The 12,537-nt window shown below is 34.0% G+C and overlaps 1 long non-coding RNA gene across 1 annotated transcript; it reads right to left on the minus strand.

Annotated features, from left to right (window-relative positions):
* Positions 1–1,108: 1,108 nt before the first annotated feature.
* LOC140820266 (uncharacterized) lies at positions 1,109–3,497 on the minus strand. Its single transcript, XR_012115395.1, has 2 exons — positions 3,360–3,497; positions 1,109–1,329 (listed from the first exon to the last, which is right to left on the minus strand). It is a non-coding gene; the product is annotated as an uncharacterized lncRNA (long non-coding RNA).
* Positions 3,498–12,537: the final 9,040 nt, after the last annotated feature.

Consider the following 12,537-nt stretch of genomic DNA (forward strand, 5'->3'; position numbering starts at 1 on the left):
GAGTTTCCCTAAATCACATACTAGATTGTTATTACATTGATTATGTAATGTTTCGTTTATTGATTTATATTCGAGTCCTGAGATAGGAGATATTGGCAGACTTGCCAAAACTAGACGTTTCGGTGTATCGTCGCATAGGAGCAGATTTGCTATATGTGTAGACCCTCGATACAGAGTTGACCGAAGTCTAGGAATAAGACGTACCGTTGCCCCGAGTGGTTGGGTAGGTGACAGACCGTCTTATTCACACCGGGATCCCTAGATTAGAAAAGAGTCGAGTCAAGATTTAAATGTTGAATACAGATTTGTATTCTCTTACATGTTTAGATTTCATTCATGTTACTTGATTTATGCTATGCATTTGAACATGATTTATGACATTGCATGCATCCATGTTTTATACTGGGATATGTTCTCACCGGAGTTATCCGGCTGTTGTCGTGTCTGTATGTGTGCATGGCAACAGGTGGGGCAGGATCAGGGTCACGACGAGGACGAGAGAGTTGATAGCGTGGTGATGCCGGGTGTAGCAGCAGACTTTTTATGTTGTACTAGTAGTTGTATGTTGATACTAGAGATGTTATGTTGTTCTTATGACATGTATAACAAGTAAAGCTACTAGATCACGACATGTAATGTTTGTGGACTGATGTTTGTTTAAATAAAAATGAAACGCTTTATGTTAACATTCGATTTAATGTTAGAAAGCGAAAATTTGACCCACATTTTATTAATAAGATCCAATTAAATCCCAAAAGAATCGAGTTAGAGCCCGGGTCACCACAAAGCCTGTACTCTATAACGTATATCATGTAAACATACAGGTGATTGCATTAAAACATGCACATGCTGAACTCATGATTTGAATACTTAATACATGAAATAATTTAAAATCTTAAAACTTACAGACTTGAGGTGTGACTTCGTGAGCTTCTTGCGACTGGCAGTAGGCATAACCCTTTACAAGAACCTCGCTCTGATACCAACTGTAACGAACCGTACTTTTTACCATTCAAAATTTGCGGAAAAATTAAAATTTTTCTTTAATATAAAATAATCTTCAATATTTGCCATAAAATACCACAACCAAATCCCCCATAAGAAAAGGTTGTCAAAAGAGTCGTTCATAAAATATTTGAAATTCAACATCACCAATAAAATCTGCTAACAAAATACTTGCTCAAAACATCTCTCATCACATCATATAAATCAGAGTAATTTTAAACTTTGCATAAAAACGTAAACATGGCGGTCCTCGGGTTTAGCCTCCCGCTCAGTCCAAGCCTGCCACTTGGTCGCCACCTCCTGTCTCCTCATCAACATAAGCACCTGCATCGATCAAGTCTAGTGAGTCTAAAGACTCAACACGTATAAACTGGGAATAACGAGTATTATATAATAAAACCACAAACAACTTCAAAATATAACATATATACTTGAAACTTAAACTTTGCGTAATAAACTTGAACTCTTAATAAACTTAAACTTTCATAATAACTTTGAACTCTCATAAACTTCTTTGAACTTGAACATACATACTTTGAAACTTGAACTTGCATAATAACTTTGAACTCTCATAAACTTCTTTGAACTTGAACATACATACTTTGAAACTTGAACTTGCATAATAACTTGAACTTTCATAAACTTGAGCTTTGCATAAACTTTGAACATACATGCATACATAATATGACGTGCCATCACATAAACTTTTCTTTAAACATGCTTTCATACTTCAACATACTTAACTTCATCATTTTGCGTAGAGGATGTTTCAAAGCAAGTGACCCATAACATAATAAATATCTGATCAGACAAACCACAGTACTGGGCTGACAGGGACGTATCCACTGCCACATACATGATATCCCTGTTCATAATTTAACAGGCCAGTTGATCCACGTTCATAATTTAACGCTTCACAACCACGATCTAACCCGTTCATAATTTAACGGGCGGATTGGTCCCCGTTCATAATTTAACGCTTTCCAATCCTAACTTCAAACCCGTTCATAATTTAACGGGGTGGAGAGGTCCTCGGCCACGTTCACCGACTTCCAAACCCATTCACTTTTGGTCACAAGACATTTAGCATACCTCAAAAACTTCAAATATTTTCTTTGCACGTCATACATACTTACTTTGCATTGAGGGATTCGTTGGATGTCAATCGGGTCGTTGCTGCAACATACTAATATGTATACATAAACTAACTTGTACAACTTAAACGTAAATGTCATGCTTAATCCCAAGTTAAATAAATTCTTAGGACATTCTACAATTTCCCATGACATAACCTTGTAAAACATCATATTAAACCATAGCATAAAACCTCAAATCAAACCTTAAATAATAAAAGAATATACCTAAAATATGAAGGTACACGGATCCCGTCCCTAAGTCCGTATCATGGTCCGTGTCCGTGCGCTTAAAAATTGTTGTGACGAAATAAGAAGGTACGAACACCGTGCCTACCTCCGTGTCCGGGTCCATGTCCACTCTGTTCGACGAATTATTATTATTTTTTTTTGAAAATTTTGCGACATGTCTATTATCCCAATTAACACATAAGGCATCAAGATTCATCACTATGAGACCATTCTAGGACACCATAACAATGAACTAAACTTTTATAATCACCCTACAATTCATACGACCCAAAATATTGTTATTTATATTAAAGTTTATTTCTTACGACTTCTTAATAATTCAAGCTCTTAACGACATGAATCGAAACCTCAAAAATACTCTAAATATCATTACTAACTTTCTTATATGCAGCAACGATCACCCATCGATTCCCAACCAAGCCTGCAACATAAAAACTTCAAGAACACATTAAAATTCATAACTTTCTTGAAACACGATTTGAGCAGTCATACGAAAAACATCATAACTCACTCGTTTTTAATCCAAATAACTCGAATTTTATAACAAATCGAACGTATTGAAAAGATCTACGTTTTTTTAGTTAAAAGTTTTCTCAAAATATTTACTGAAAAATCGCAGTATTTTTCAGAACAACAAAAACGTTTCTAAAAAAATGCAGTTTGAGAAGTCCTACGAAAAACATCATAACTCACTCGTTTTTAATCCAAATAACTCGAATTTTATATCAAATCGAACGTATCAAAAATATCTACGTTTTTGTAGTTAAAAGTATTCTCAAAATCTTTACTTAAAAATCGCAGTATTTTTCAGAACAACAAAAACGTGAATTTGGTGATCCAAAATTGTTTCAAACTTGATCTAGACGTGATTGCTCAAACTTCTACGCATCGCACATATAATTTTCGCATAAATAACAACACAACACATAATATGACATGATCGATGCAGCAAGAACAGAATATACGTGCCTTTTGATATTTAAAAATACCGTAACGACGATACCGAAGCGGAGACGGAGCGAAAGTTGATTCCGGATGATCGTGGCTTGATTTTCTTTGAAGAAAACTCACTAAAAATGTGCTGGAAAATTGCAAGGCTTGGACGTGCTTGTTGAAGGGAAAAAGGAAAAGAATTAATGGAGATTATTGAGAGGGAAGAGTTTTAAAAACACTTCCTTCTCTTAGTCAAAAGATGGATAGAAAATTTTGTTTTATGTTTTGTTTGGTGTGTGTTTGTGTGTGTTACGTGTAGTTGTGTGTGTAAAGTGTGAGTCAATGTGCAAGTTTAATTATTTAAAGGAATATAATATGCTAAATTAATAATTAAAAATACTATTAAAATTTAATCTTTTCTATTTTACAAAATCCTCAAATTTAACAAAAGAAGTAGGAGAAACGTGTGGGTGTGTCTAATTAGATATCATTTGTGCTAACTAATAAATAAAATACTAATAAAAATGCTAACCCAATTTAATTTAAAATAAACTCTTCAATTAAAATAACACACACAAAAATACAAATTTTAAAAATCTTAAACTTTTAAAATTACTAATTAAATGATTTAGGTTTAAAATTACTAAACCTAAACAAATCATTTAAATTGCCCCTATCTCAACTTAAAATAAAATGTCACAATTAGAATCACTAAAATCCACATTTGATAAACTTTTAAAATTTAAACTCCTAAAATAACTTAATATTTAAATTAGTCTTTTAAAAATATTAAAACTTCATAAATCATTTAAAATATCTCATACCTAACTTAAAATAAAGTACCACATTAAAATTTACTAAAAATCATCCCGGTCTCCTTTCCTCGATCTCGCCTCGAATAATCGTCTGAAACATAAAACTCAAGAAACATGTTAACATACATTAAATAAAATAAATAATTAAAATAATAAATTTCAAAAATTAAATGAAAGCATACATTAAAATCATTTAATAAAATACATAAGAAATTTAATAACTTGCACTCACGTGGTTCATGTGGACTTCTAAATTTCGAGACATCACACTACTGCTCTGATACCACATGTTGTGGGGACCCGGGCTCTAACTCGATTCTTTTCGGGATTAATCGGGTCTTTATTCAAAAATGTGGGTCAAAATTTTGTTTTTTAACATTAAATCAAATGTATATAAACTAAGCATAAGATCTTTCTTTATTTAATTACAACAAGCATAAGTACATATCTTGTTCTAATACATTCATCCAAACTAGTGTTTAATACAAACTACAAACACACGTACTACAAGTCTAGTAAAAACCACTAGAAATCTTCTGCGCCCGAAGTCTCCACTCTATTTCGATCTCATCTCTGTAGTGACCCTGATCCTGCCCCCACCTGTTGTTATGCACACATACAGACATAACAACAGCTGGAAACTGCGGTGAGAACAAATCCCGGTATAAAACATGTTATGCATGCATATACACAAAATAAATCATGAAGCATACTATCATGAATCAAATCAAAAGTAATAGGTTCCATATTCTATGAAACCAATCATATAAGTATGCAATTCAATTAAATCCTGTCTTGACTCGATTCAACTCTAACTCTAGGAATCCCGGTGTGAATAAGACGTCACTGTCTGTCACCTACCCTCTCAATCGGGGTGACGGTACGTCTTATTCCTAGACTTCGGTCATGTCTGTATCGAATATCTACAATCGGAGGAAGTCTGCTCCTATGCGTTGATACACCGAACGTCTAGAAGTTTGACAAATCTGCCAATGACTCTCCTATCTTAAATGCTTGAATATAAATCAATAAACAAAGCATAATCATATCAAAAGATTTGAATATAAATCTATAAACAAATCATAATCATATCAAAAGATAAACAACAATTCTAGTATGTGATTTTTTTGGGAAACTCAAATTGAATCTCATTTGAGTTGTGTCTTCCCAAATCAACCATGAATTATACCTTTCGTTTGTAGTCTCGGTCTGAAGCAATATCAGTTCTGAACTCAAGACTGTCTCTATAAATCTGAAACGACATATTGAGAATCATAATATCAATATTCCATTCTCAATTCAACACTGAATCTGATTAATCTGGATTTAATTAAAAATCAGCGGCATAACGGCACAATCCCGATATTCCCGTCAATAAAATATCAACAGATATCAATTACCAATCATAACTCATCTCAGATATAGTCTGTAATCAATCCATAATTCAAATCTGTCCAATGTCAATTGATATAATCAGAAATTCATAAAAATTTCATAATCAATCTGTTCTTCGATCTGGCTTCAATTCTACGATGTGTAGTATTCCCAAAACACATAATAATGATCAAATAATAATTTCTCCAATATAATAATTTCTCCAATATAATAATTTCAAATGATAACAAAACTCAATAAAACTTACGCTCAATTGTAGCTGTAGACGAGAGGATCACAGAACTGTGCTCGGATCGAAATTCTAACAGACGGGTCTCGCAAAAACACAATTATAGTATTTGAAGAAAACTTGAAGCCTTCTCCTGTAGCTCTCGATTTTCTCCCAGCCGAATTTGAAGGAATGAAGACCATTTATATATCAAGTTGTCTAGTAGTGACAAGTGTCCCACTCAACATTCCATATTTGCACTTTAGTCCCTTAACGTTTCACTATTTGCAAATCAGTCCCCCAATAATTACAAAATTGCCATCAAATTTAAATCAAGTATTTTTCCACTTAATTACAAAATTGCCATCAAATTTAAATCAAGTATTTTTCCACTTAATTACAAAATTGCCATCAAATTTAAATTAAGTATTTTTCCACTTAATTACAAAAATGCCATCAATAATAATATTTTCTTCTCGGGGTCTCATAAAATTGACAACATCTCGGGCCTTACAACCATAATCTTCACACATGTAAGGATGGAACTCATCCTAGGGTTCTCGAACTATTGTTGGTTGACAGAACACCAGTATGGATACAAATAACCTTCTCAATGAAGATGACATTCTAACAGAGCATGCTTCTTGCAGACATTGTTTTACATAATCATCCTGTTGGAGAAGCCCTCTCATTTGAGCAGACTCTTTAAAAGTTGAATATGTTGCCCCATTCACAGTCATCAGATTTTCAAAAGATGTTGGGCCCCTAACATGATTTAAAAGGATCCGAAGATAAAACCTCTAACCTTCAGATGGCGACACAACATATATTCTTCCAACCACTTTATTGATGCTTCTTCGACGAATCCATTTTTTTCTAGATTTTATCCATGTGTAATATTGAGGAAATTCTCGATAGAAATACTTTCCAGTCAAGTCAGGATCACAATTTATTTTGAAAAATTCCGTAAGCATAGTCTTCGAGTTCTCATCATCTGCAAGTATATCATTTACATGTTGTTGTGGGTCGAAATAAATCAAATGTTGGTCTGGTGTATGTATTTGTAACCTAATGACTGAAGGATACATCCTACTGAACTCAAATGAGAAAATTCGCCATAATGCTTCGGGTGCTCAAATCCACCTTCCATCCACATATTGTTGGATTTCATCACAATTTTACCTATTTTGTAACTCTAGTGCGACTCGATCGGGACCTTTATGGATGTACTTTGTGTTTGAGTGGATGTATTAATAATTATATATACTATATATGTAGATATAAAGATGTGTGCATAAAATATAAATATATCATGTACTATCAAAAATTGATAAATATAGAATATAATAAAAATATGAGAGTTTTATTTAATGAAAATTAAGAGTCCTAATGAGATTACGATTAAGAATCCTAGTGACATACAACTTGTATAATTTTAATAAATATATTATCAAATTTTGATAACACAGAACAGACATTAAAAGCACAACAAAAGTTCCTTCTCATTCCCCAACAAGTATTGGCCATAACAAATTTTTTTTAAAAAAAAAAATTCCCCTGACACCAGCTTCCTAGCGCCACGCCCCGTTGTTGTCGCACTGACTCCGTATTCTTTAAATCCGGTGTCCTAATTTCAATGCACAAATTTTTTGTGATTATTAGTGAAATCAAAACAAGGAACGTAGCCTCCGATTTTGGACTTGATTTTACTATCAAATGAGGGAGATCTGTTCGAAAGGAGATACATGAAGAGTCATCTCCGCTAATCTCAGACTGGTTTGGAGTCCAACGTAATATATATGAAGGTAAAATTTCTAAAACAGCCTACGAATGTTTAAATACATACGACACTCAAGGAAAATTTCGCTCATTGAAATTAAAATTTTTAAACCTAAGCTGCACAAATTGGGTGCAAGAAAACTGTTCCCCAACACTTAAAGGTTGTCCGAATCGATGAAGTAAGTAAATATTCGTCAGTAGTCATGAGTTCTATCCACCGTACCGACATCTTCTCTGGTTATCTTGTTGCACATGGTTTGATCAATGAAGTTTATCTGACTAGAGTGATTTGCTAGTTATTATGTTAGTTCATTATTTTACCTATATATATATATATATATATATATATATACACACATATATATACTCACCTTCGTTGGAGAATTAATGTTTTCCATAATATATATATATATATATATATATATATATATATATATATATATATATATATATATATATATATATACTCACCTTCGTTGGAGAATTAAAGTTTTCCATAAATTCCTATATTTCATCATAACGTGGAATTTTATGTTTGACCATATGTATGGCCTCACTTTTCAATCACTCTATATATTAATAATTCAAGAATTAATGTTTCCCATAAATTCCTATATTCCATCAGATCGTGGGGATTTTATGTTTGACCATATATGTCGCCTCACTTTCAACCACTCTATATATTAATAAGGGTAAATTGCTCATAAATCTCCAAACCCAAACTCAACTTTACCCAAACTCCCTACACCTCAAAACCTTTCTTTAAACTCCCTAATACCTTGAAATGGACAAAAATACCCTTATTCCTATTTTAAGTTTAATTGATCCTCACGCTTTCTAAATGGTATCAGAGCGAATGGTTAATTTATTTCAAACACAAGTTTTATTATTACTAGTAACTAATTGTATGAGAAGGAGAATTTTGAAAAAATTATGAATCCGAACTACGATTCGAGAAAAATAATTTACAAGGAATATTCCAATATTTTGGAATATATACAAGTGCATCTAACTATTGTTAGATATCAGAACCAGAAAGAGAAGCTACTGCACCTTCAGGTAAATTTGTGATTCAAACAAATAAGTTTCTGGAGATAGTTCCAGATTCGTCTAAGCTTTCTTCAGATCTTAGAGAAATACAGAAAACAGTACAAAATTATGGAAATATGATATACTTTGTACCTCAACGAGTTGAGAAAATCCTTGAAACCCAGGAAGAAATTCTTGGAATATTAAAGGATATTCAAACAAGAATTCAGAAACTAGAACAACAACCAAGTTCTAGTAAAAGAACTTCAAGAGGATGGTTACCACCATCATTTGGAATCGAACCTTTGTTACATCAACAAGGAAAGGCCAGAGTGATGTCAAAACCTTTGACTGAAGAAGAAAAGATGATCAATCTAATTAAGTCTGTCTCAGAAAAGAAATTAATTTGATGACAACTTTAGAAAGGATTGGTCTGGAGGATCTACAAGAGCTTGCGGAATCTTTCGCAAATCTCAAAGTAGTAGATATAAAGATGAACACAGCATTAGGTGAAACACCACCTGCTATAACTTGGTCATCTTCTCAGGAACCACCAAGGGAAAGTATGGGATCTCATAATATAAATATGAGGGAATCTCAAATTGATTTCCATACTGGTGGAGGATCACACCCAGCGGGAACAAGGGCAAGGAGAAATCAAATTCTTTGCACCAAACACCCTATGGGAAAACTGTTTAGGATCCTATACATCCTTATGGGGTTATGCTTAACCTTGATGTATTAGACTTCAAAAACAGAGAAGATCTCATAGACGATTGGACATCTGCTATGAGGATTGCAGTAGGAACACTTGATCTCAACAAAGAAGGATTTATTAAACTGTTAGAAATGAGTCTTATGGAATCAATGAAAATTGCTTGGGACATGACTTCTTTAGACATGAAAGAGTCAGTCCTAGCTGGTGAATCTCTTAGTTAGATCGCTGGAAAAATGGCTACCCTATTTAATGCACACTTTATAGGAGTAGACTATTTCAATAGTCAAGATACAGAGAAGAAGAAGAAATACACTCAAGCTCTGTACAGTCTTGAATTGCATGATATATGTTTGGTGGATGAATACATTATGCTATTCATCAAATATAGATGAAATTCAGGGGTCGAAGAAGATATAGCTATGCAGCTTTTCTTCGCAAAAATGTCAAACCCTTGGAGAGAAATGCTCATAAGGGAATACGTACCAGGTAATCCAGATACGTTGGCAAGAAGAGCCTCTTTCCTTAGAGGAAAATTGGCAGAATGGTGTCACTTGGCAGCATTACAGAAGAATTACAAACGACTAAGGGGTATCAACAAAAGAACTCCTTTGTGTTGTAAGGAAAATGATTTTCCAACAATTATTGGAAGTAAACCACAGAAGCATAAAAAGAAAAGTTTCAGGACTCATCCTTATGCCCGAAGAGGAAGAAGTTCTTGGAAACCAAGAACTGTTTGGTCTAGACAGAAAGCCAGATCTTAGAAATATGGACAAAGAAGCGGACCATCAAGAAGTAGGATATCATCCCAAGCATCGAGTACATCTCGAAGCACGGGAAGGACACCTACAAAGAAAAATTTTAGAACAGATCATACTCGAGCCAATGAAAGTTTCAAGTAATGTAATTGCTGGACATGTGGAGCAAGAGGTCATATCTCGACCAACTGTCCAGAAAATGAAAAGGAGGTACTAAACGTTTTGTTCCTACCCCGGATATTGAATAAGCAGTTTATTACCAAGATGAAAGTATACAGGTTTGAGATATTGCCTCAGATGAAAGTATATATGAAGAAGAAGTAGTCTTAAGTCAGGAAGAATCTGATGGAACAGAATCGGAATCTGACTGAATACGAGGTGTTTCGAAACGAAACACAAGAAGATCTATCTGGATTTTTCAGCCAGACTACAATATCTCATAACATGGTTCAAAGAATTATGAAAGAAAATCCGAGTCTACAGAGATATCATGGTTTCTCTGCAGGACTGGTAGAAAAGTTCTTAGGAAGTCTTGGCCTAAGAAACAGAAAGCATCATCTAATCTATAAAGTTTCTAGAAGGGAAATGGCAATCCCGATGGAACTTACAGGAAATAGAATGGAGATGCAGTTAATTCCTTCCGGAGAAATTAAGGAGGAATTACAAATAATGATAAAAGCTACTTTCAAAGAAGGAATAGATTCACCTATTAAAATTGCTATATGCGATAAAAGAATGGGGAATCTACAAGATTCATTACTGGGAACAATCTCAGGAAACCTCTGTGCAGGAAAGGTTGTAGGAGTAATCTATCCAATGATAGCCTACAACCTGGCAGATCGAGATTTCAGCCAAATCTTGACATTGCATCAGAACTTCAAGGAAAAGAGGTTGATGAAAGAAGGTAATAGACCATATTCTACTACCTATCAGATTTCATATGTTCTATATAATACACATCATTCTGAATTGTTTATTAGAAACGAGGTTATTGAAATACCAGAGATATTTGGAAAAGTTGCTCAGACAATTTATCCAGAAAGAATTGAGTTTCCTTTAATACAGGAAACAGATATCCAAATCCAAGACAACCCGATTCTACAAAGGAATCAAAGTCTTAGATTGGAATCAAGAAGACTATCTTTTAAAGGAGATAGAATTACAAGTTACAGATGGGGAAAAACGCATGTCATAGAAACCCAACAGGAGCTGAAAATTTTCTCTACAATAGGAAAACTTAGATGCCCAAAAGGGTGGAAGGAAGTAGAAATAATATTTGATATTACAAAGCAAAGGAATCAATTTCCTTGTAATACCATATACTATTTGGAACAACCTACGATAGGAACTTACCAAGGACTGATTAAAATCGGAGAATTGGAAGTCCATATCCAAGGGATTCCAGAGAAAGAATCAGATCGACTGATTCTTGGACTAGAGTTTCTCGAGGAACACAAACCTTGGAAACGTCTAGAGTATGGAATGGAGTTTATGGTAGAGGATAAAATGTGGAAAATCCAATGACCACAAGTCCATTTTCCATATACATTCCAGTAGGAATGTTATATGAACAATATAAGGCAGAATACTTTGCTGCTTTTATTGATTCAGGGGCTGGAATATGTACAACAAAACAAGGAGTTTTTCCAAAAAATTTGGAAGAAGAATTACCCAAGATTGCTGGGAGAGATTTTTCCAGAAGAATATCAATCCTATATAAAGGGATTAAGATGACTGAATTCATGATTGACGGTGCTGGACAAACAACTTGGTACAAGGTAAAGACACCACCAATTTATTTTCATGATACCGGAGCTGACATATTGTTAGGGAATAATTTCCTACAATGTTCAAGTCCTATACACAAGAAAATGAGACTAGAAGATTAGTGTTCACAACACCATGTGATCACAAAATCATAGTCCAGAGACTATGAGAGGCATTTTTACAGAAAATTTTCAATCCAGTTTCGCATCAAGCGTGGTGATTCAGCAAAACTTCTGAACCAAAAATGAAAGATTCTAGAGGGTTTGGAGAAACAATGCTCCAGTTAAGAGCAGATAAGGAACTCCAACCAGAAGATATAGAATTCCTTAAGATAACTCTACAAATGAATGAAGTAGAGTTTGAATCCAAGGTATCACTGGAAGATGTCAAGAAAAGGACCAGAGAAAATTATAATGAAGATCCCTTGGCATGGTGGGATAGAAATCAACTCAAGGTTTGCCTTAAGATCAAGGAAGGCAAAGAGTATGAATTTTGTAAACCCATCCCAATGAACATCATTGATCAAAGGGATATGCAGATGATAATCAAGGAACATTTGGACCTTGGTTTGATCAAAGCAGGTATGTCACCATATAGTAGTCCAGGTTTTCTGGTAAGAAATCATGGTGAGATTAAACGAGGAAAACCCAGATTGGTTATTAATTATCAAGAAATTAATAAAATTCTGGAGTTTGATGGGTATTTTATACCTAGTAGAGAACACTTGATTAGTTGCATACGCAACGCC

The sequence above is a fragment of the Primulina eburnea genome, chromosome 18 (assembly GCF_022965805.1).
Source record: "Primulina eburnea isolate SZY01 chromosome 18, ASM2296580v1, whole genome shotgun sequence".
Classification (NCBI taxonomy): domain Eukaryota; kingdom Viridiplantae; phylum Streptophyta; class Magnoliopsida; order Lamiales; family Gesneriaceae; genus Primulina; species Primulina eburnea.